Source organism: Pezoporus wallicus, unplaced genomic scaffold (genome assembly GCF_028554395.1).
Source record: "Pezoporus wallicus isolate ANWC-B61680 ecotype Strahan unplaced genomic scaffold, APGP_CSIRO_Pwel_v1 contig_593, whole genome shotgun sequence".
Lineage (NCBI taxonomy): Eukaryota > Metazoa > Chordata > Aves > Psittaciformes > Psittacidae > Pezoporus > Pezoporus wallicus.
This window is the reverse complement of record NW_026642342.1, coordinates 1,969,202-1,975,261: the sequence shown is the minus strand read 5'-3', so window position 1 is coordinate 1,975,261 and position 6,060 is coordinate 1,969,202.

Here is a 6,060-nt window from a genome sequence, read left to right as displayed (position 1 = left end):
ATGTCAGGTCATTTATTGATGATGGGTCAGGAGGTGCAGCTCTGCCGGCAGCTGCTCTGCCTACAGCGTGCTCCCTGCCTGCACACCCCAACATCTCTGTCCTTCAACTCATCACACCCCATCTCTGGCAGGTTGGTTCTGGTGTCCTGCTCACAGATCTGGCTCTGTCCTTGTTTGAAACCACTTGAGTACCTTCAGGGAGAGCGAAACTGTTCGGGAGCCAAGTTAAAACAATCGGTCAATAAAGAACAGCCTGGGTTACATGCACGTGTTTGGAAAGTGCGAGTGCGCAAACCTGCCGCAGCCGAGGTCTGAGTTGCCATCGCTGTGTGCGAGCCCATCATCCAAAAGGCTGCATGAGACAGCGAGCCAGTGCTGTGACACCTCAGCACTGAGTTTTGCATGTTCTCAGCTCGGTGCTGGATGCCTGCTGTAGCTTCTGAGCCATAGGGCTCTCTAAGGGGCTCTGCTGAAGGACATCCTCAAACGACCAAGAGTTAGAGTCATGACCTGCCTTGTCTGCTGAGGGCTGGACACTGCTCATCAAGTGTTTTCTTCTCTCTGTTCTTGGGAATACAAAGCCCAGTCTTTACGGAAGTGTGTCTGGGATGTGATTGGACACTAAAATAAGGTGCAGAAGTAATACTGGCTGACGTGGGGACAAGTATCCTGGTTGTTGAATGTTGTGCCCTAGGGCCAGTCATCCTTTACTGAAGTGTGCGTGAAGGGAGGTAATCTAATTCCTCAGATTTTAGGTTGGGTGGTGGGACAATTGAACACGACGCTCCCTCCGGCTGCGCTCCATCCCGCTGTCACTCTTCCCCTGTCATGCGGAGGTGTTGGATGGAGTAGGAATAGCAGTGACGGGTGCTTGATGCCATGTGTACAGCAAAAATAGATGTGGTTGGACTGCGATGATGCAAAGCAAGAAGAATCCTTTCTCCTCCAATTTCTTCGTCTTCGCTTTCAGAGCAGCTCTTGCCGGGCTGTCATTCAGCAGCAGGGCTGGATGGGGCTCTGCCATCTCCAACACCTCTTTTGGGTGCTTTTAGACTGAGATGTGTTGGTAATGTCCTTTTAAAAACAAAGCTTACCCTCATCCAGGTCATGAACTCATCCCAAGTGATGAGCTATCAACAGTAACGGGGCAGGGAGCTGCCATTTCATCGTGTGAGGTCATTGCCACTGGGAAGCAGCAGGAGAAACCTGATGTTTCTGGAGTAATTGGTTCCCGCGGGTTGGAATATTCATTCATGGCTCCTTGCTCCAGCCTTCTGCAGGAGCAGGATGTAACGTAGGAGGTCTCCCGCAATCACCTGCCTGATCTCATCCCTCCTGCCCCTTGTTTTTGGCCTTGCAGAAGCAGCTCCACAGCCTTCAGGTGTTCTCCCAACTCTGTGGAGCTGGTACTCGCTTTCCAAGAGTTTTGGTGGACTGGTCTTGGTCTGGAGGGAGTGTCCAAGGGAAGTATGTGTGCTTTGGTGAGGAAGATATAAGAGCGCTGGCACAAAATAGCTGGTGAGGCAGCAATCACACAGGCAAAGCTGGAGGTCAATGGTCCTAAGTGTGGTGCAGAACCCATCAAGAAAGGCAAGTCTTTTTCTAAGGGCAGCCCTGCAGGTGGGATGCGCAGCGAGATCGTTCCTCTCTGAAGAGATGCTGCCATGGAACAAGTCCAGGAGGAGGCAGCGAGACTGATAAAAAGAGCAAAAACTGTGATATTGAGGGAAGGTTAAAGGAGGGTTTGTTTAGTCTGGAGGAGGACAAGATAAGAGGCAGTGTGTGTGAAGGGCTGCCTTGAAAAGACAGGAGATATCGGGAAAAATACCCTGTGTTTGGATGATCAGACACAGCAAAAGAAGGAGGTGGAGCTCTTCCTTGGCTAGAGGTTTTGGGAGGGTTTTTACCCAGCCTTTGGTGATCCTGTTTTGAAGCAGGCAGGTTAAGATCAGTGAGGTTTCATCTCCTTTTTCTGATGGGCTGGTTTAACTGCGACCTGCAGTGAGGGCATTTGTTTGGGCTCTTGTTAAAGGATGCTTTTGGGGTGCCTGGCATTGGGGCATCCTTGGATCCTGACTGCTCTTTGCAGCTGAATACAACAGGGTTATAGCTGTACATGTGTGCCCCAGGGGGTGGATAAATGGGCTGTGTGGGGAGAGGAAAATTGGCTGGACCAAGCCCTCATCATGCTCCCCAGGGGATGCATTAATCCCATGGAAAAAGTCTGGCTACTTGGCTGAGGAGGAACCTGCCTCGTCTCTTTGTCCTGCCTGTTTCCCCTGAATCCTTAAGGGTATTTTTCACTCATTCATCACACAGGATGAATCTCACCTTTGGTTTTGGGGGCAAGGTGGGATGCAGTTTCTCATCGCTCTGTGCAGGGATGCACCTCTGTCTCCTCACTTTCCCAGGAGAAGCAGTGCCAAAAATACCCCTCAAACATATAAATTCTGCCCTACAAAATGACTGAATTCCTGTACAGAAATACTTATTATTTGATTCCGAGTTGCAGAGGTGACTTCATGTGCCATGATGCACTGCAGAAAGGGATCAGCGTGTGCTGGTGGAAGTGGCTCTCACCTGCCCTAGACCACCGTGTGCCAAGGAATGAGACATGAGGAGGTTGGAGCAAACCTGAGAATTTAAACTCTAATACAGCATTAATGAACTTTCTCAAAAGTGGCTTTTGGCTTCTGGAAACCTCCTATAAGAGAACTGAGCAGCTGCTGCAGAGGTGAGGGAAAAGCAGCACAGACTTGGCTGCAGTTGATGGTGCACTAAAGCCACCCGTTATGGACAGTGTATTTGAGAAAATAGTTCAGAATTTGTTTGAAAAACATTTCTGTGCTTTTCAAGCCACAGGCCCTCCAGAGGAGGCCACAGAGATGCTGCAAGCGCTGGAACAGCTCTGCTCTGAGACAGGCTGAGAGAGCTGGGCTGGTTCAGCCTGGAGAAGAGAAGGCTCCACAGAGACCTTAGAGCAGCTGCCAGTGCATAAAGGGGCTACAAGAAACCTGGACAGAGGCTTTGGACAATGGCCTGTAGGGAAAGGACAGTGTGGAATGGCTTTAACCTGACAGAGGGGGGATTGAGATGGGATCTTAGGCACAAATTCTTCCCTGTGAGGGTGCTGAGGCGCTAGCACAGGTACCCAGAGAAGCTGTGGCTGCCCCATCCCTGTCAGTATTCAAGGCCAGGTTGGATGGGGCTTGGAGCAACCTGGTCTAGTGGAAGGTGTCCCTGCCTGTGGCAGGGGGTTGGAACTGGGTGAGCTTTAAGGTCCCTTCCAACCCAAACCAGCCTGGGATTCTGTGAATTGTTTTGCTAACCATTTGCTAGGACACAAGTGAAAATCTCCACAGAATTCCAGAGGCTTTCAGGTCATCAACCCTGAATGCTCAGGGGTGCTGGGGTGCAAGGCAGCTAGAATGGCTGGGTAATTGAATTAGTAACTGGGCCTTTGTTAATTACACCTGTACAGAGGCTGAGTGTGGCTGAGACATAACTCCAAAGTTTTACCTATGGGAACAGTGGACAGAGACTGTCAGTAGGGGTGTACAAATAGGTCCTTCGCAACAGGGTCTGACCCTCGTAAGGTGATCTTGAAGGTACGGATGTCTAGGACCGAGGTGACTGAGCAAAGGCCAGGTGCTGCAGATGGACACCAAAAAAGCCCTACTCATCGTGTCGGAGCAGGCAAAAGAAAGGGTCAGCTTCTCTCATCTCTGAAAGCAGCTCTTTTGGGTCAGGAGTACCTGCCTTTCCTGCAGTGGATTTGCTGGAGCTGAAACGTGAACCACCCTATAAATTGCTTGAACCTGAATTAAGGTGTTGCTAGGGAGGACTTTTAGGAACTCACCAACTTCAGCAGAGAGGAGAAAGCTGCCGCATAGCTTGTGCAAGGAGTGCAGGAGAGTCACAGCCCCATGCTCTCCATCCCTCACGCTCAGTGCCACACTGGTCCCAGATGCTCTCATGACCCCGTTTCCAGTTCATGTGTATTTGTGAGCCACCTTACACATTGATTTTAGTGTTTTCCTGAATGCACTAAACCCATGACTACTCCTGATGCTACCAATTCTGCTGTGCTAATGCTCAGCAGCTCCCTTGCGCAACACCACCCCCCACAGGGAAGATGTTGTGGGGTTGTGCAGGGACTGGTGCATCTCTCTCTCATGCCAAGGGAGGAGGACGCACAAGCTGACCCAGAGGAAACTCCACCTGCACGCAGTGGGGGGAGACCAGCGACACAAACAGTGCCCAATTTCCTTTCTCCCCCCACGTGTGCTTTTAAAGCTTTTTATTTATCCTCCTCTTGACGGGAAAGCGGGTCAGCACAGGGCACAGCATGTCACATCCACCCCAGCAGATGTTGCTTGAGCAGCCACTTCGGCAGAAAGCACTTCCCTGCTGCTGGTGGGATTCCTGCTGAAGTTCAAGGGACGCTTCTCCCCCCTTCCCCTGTGCTGAATGTGTGCTGCATGCTGGCAGAGCATCGGGACATCCAGCAGTGATTCAGACGTGGTTTCAAAGCGCATCACATACCACAGCAATCTGTCATTCCCGCGTAACAGGGCAACATTACACACGACAGGGAGCATCTGACCAGGGGCTCTCTTCGGACTGACAAGCAATGGGAGTGATTCAGCAGCAGGAAACACCCAGACAAAAGGCTCTCCCTACTGCAAGGCTTATGATTTCCCCAGCCCTAGAAACAGCTTTAGCACGGATCTGAGGGTGTACTGGCACCCACCAACACAACACCCCCATTCCCTTTGGTACCCTTGGTGGAGGAAAAGCTTTTATCCATACACTGCTCCACGGCAGGTCCAAGCTGTACCAGAAGTACCAGGTATCACTGTGCAGGGAAGGGGTGGGAGGATGCTCTGCTGGCAGCAGCGAGCCCTCAGCTGAACTCATCCGCCTGGAACTGCACCACGCATTGTGAAACCCCGTTTTACTAAAACATAAAGCAGCTCGCTCCACGTTCGTCAGCCCCTGCCGGGTGATTCAAAGGAAGCGTAAGACCGTGACTAAGAAAACGCGGTCAAAAGATGGAACAGACTGCCACTCTGCGCAGGAGAAAGGTCAGCTCCAGCGGGGGGGGACTCCCCCTTCCCAGCAGTACAACTGCAACCATCCGTAATGCTCTCACCGAGCGGAGACCTGGCCCAGGGATTTGGGATGCTCCGAGTGCAGGAGCAGCACTACGTGCTCCAGGGGACATGTAAATGGGAATAGCAACTCAGCCCTAGATGGGATGTTACTGGTCATTGGGTTAAAATAATTACTGCTGCAGTGCTGCTCTGTCCTGGACAGTGAAAACATATGGATTTAGAAATAAACCCAGGTATTTGTAAAAGCCTTCCTAAGCTGCCTGGTGTACTGCTCTTAGCTGCCTTCCCCCGCAGGCAGGTGCAGCAGGTAGGGCTCATTTCTTCTGTGTATTGCTCCATGTGATTGCACAGAAGTTGTCAAACTGCTTCTGAGAGCAAAACAGAAAAGCATTTTGCTTCCCTACATCTGTACCGACCATAATTGAGTACAGAAATGAATACACGGCTATTTCTGCACACACACAACACCCCAAACCAATGTGGGAAGCTCAATGCACATCCTACAACACAAGGTTAAAAACCAATCCGATCACAAATCTAACTGCATCGATTTACCACACAATATGACAGATGTACTATGTAGTGTTTGCCCAGGAGTTTTTAAAGCCAATAGGTAACTTGAGAGTTAACCTTCCTGAACAGCAAACGGAGCGATTCACTGCTGGCCTTGGAAATGAGAAATGGACTATTAGAAACACTTCATGAAGACCCATCAATGCAATCCAACCTTCATGGAACAGCAAATGACTGGCTGTTCCTATAAGTGAGATGTAGCTCAGACAGCACACAGACACTCGCTCTGGGGATCTACCTCTGAGGGTTTTTGTTAGGCTGACAGGACTATTACAGTAGCTCCCACTTCAAAAGAATTTGGGGGTAAAACAGGCTTACCACTTAAATCCCAACCTGTGCTGGCTTTGGTGGCACTTTATAACCAGGTGCC